Raw genomic sequence first — 1,074 nt, forward strand, 5'->3', positions numbered from 1 at the left:
GCCTTAAACCATCCACACACACACACACTCATAGGGGTAAGGGGGTGAACGCAGCCCAGGCACACACTCACAGGGGCAGGAAAGGGAAAAGCAGCCCAGACGGTAAACCCGCAACACATACAACACCAAGAAGACCTGAGAGGCAGAACAAATAAAGCCTGCAGCAGTCTCTGGGGCTGGGCAATAGACCTAGCCACAGTGACTCACCTGTGCACACCACAGGCAGACGATTGGCCAGGAGGGAAGGGGGCGGGATAAAGGAGTCTCGCCCTCTCCTTGGGTTTCTGCCTGTGTCAGTCATTTGCCTTTGCTAATGGTCCGAAGCCACAGTATCTCTTAACTCACTCTTCCCAGATTCGGGAAACTTTATTGGCAAGACAGTTTGTCCAGGTGTCACTAAAGTAATGCATGAAGTGATTAAAAAAATATTAGAGAAAAGATATATAATAGTGCAACCGGAACTCAAGCGGCATATCCTGAGCCGGTGTTAGGATTCTTGTAACTTGTGGTTAATCGGTTGGTGGAGTTGACCATGGGTAAAAAAGCTTAGCCCTGGGTGACCAGCCCTCTGTGACAGCATTGATTTAGAACGGTCAGGACCTGAAATAGTGGCAGATAACTCCAAAGCTATGATTCCAAAACTGATCTGACCTATTTATACCAGAAACATATTTGCAGGCTGCTCTGCTGCCGAACACTGGGGCCTAGGATTCAGAGGTGCCACTGAGAGCGCCTTGGGGTTTATTAGCACTTCTCCAATTATCCTCTCGTGGGGAGATAAAAGCATTTTGAGGCGTGCTGCCTAGCCCTGACCACCTTTTGAGTTTCTGGATTCTTCTCTGTCCCCTTGAGGCTTTTCCATGACGGGCACATTCACAATGGGATTCCCATTCCCTTTAGTGTGTGTGCATGTGTCCTTCATTCATTGCTCGGTGTCCTTCAAGCAAGCCATCTCTCCTCCCAGGACCTCGTAGGCATTCCTCCTTCCACCATGCTGCTTGCAGATAATCCCTCCTTTTCCGGGGAGGAACGTACAGTCTAGGCTGCTTCAGCCGCTCACATACCGAGCATCTC

This window comes from Rhinatrema bivittatum, chromosome 16 (genome assembly GCF_901001135.1).
Source record: "Rhinatrema bivittatum chromosome 16, aRhiBiv1.1, whole genome shotgun sequence".
Taxonomy (NCBI): Eukaryota; Metazoa; Chordata; class Amphibia; order Gymnophiona; family Rhinatrematidae; genus Rhinatrema; species Rhinatrema bivittatum.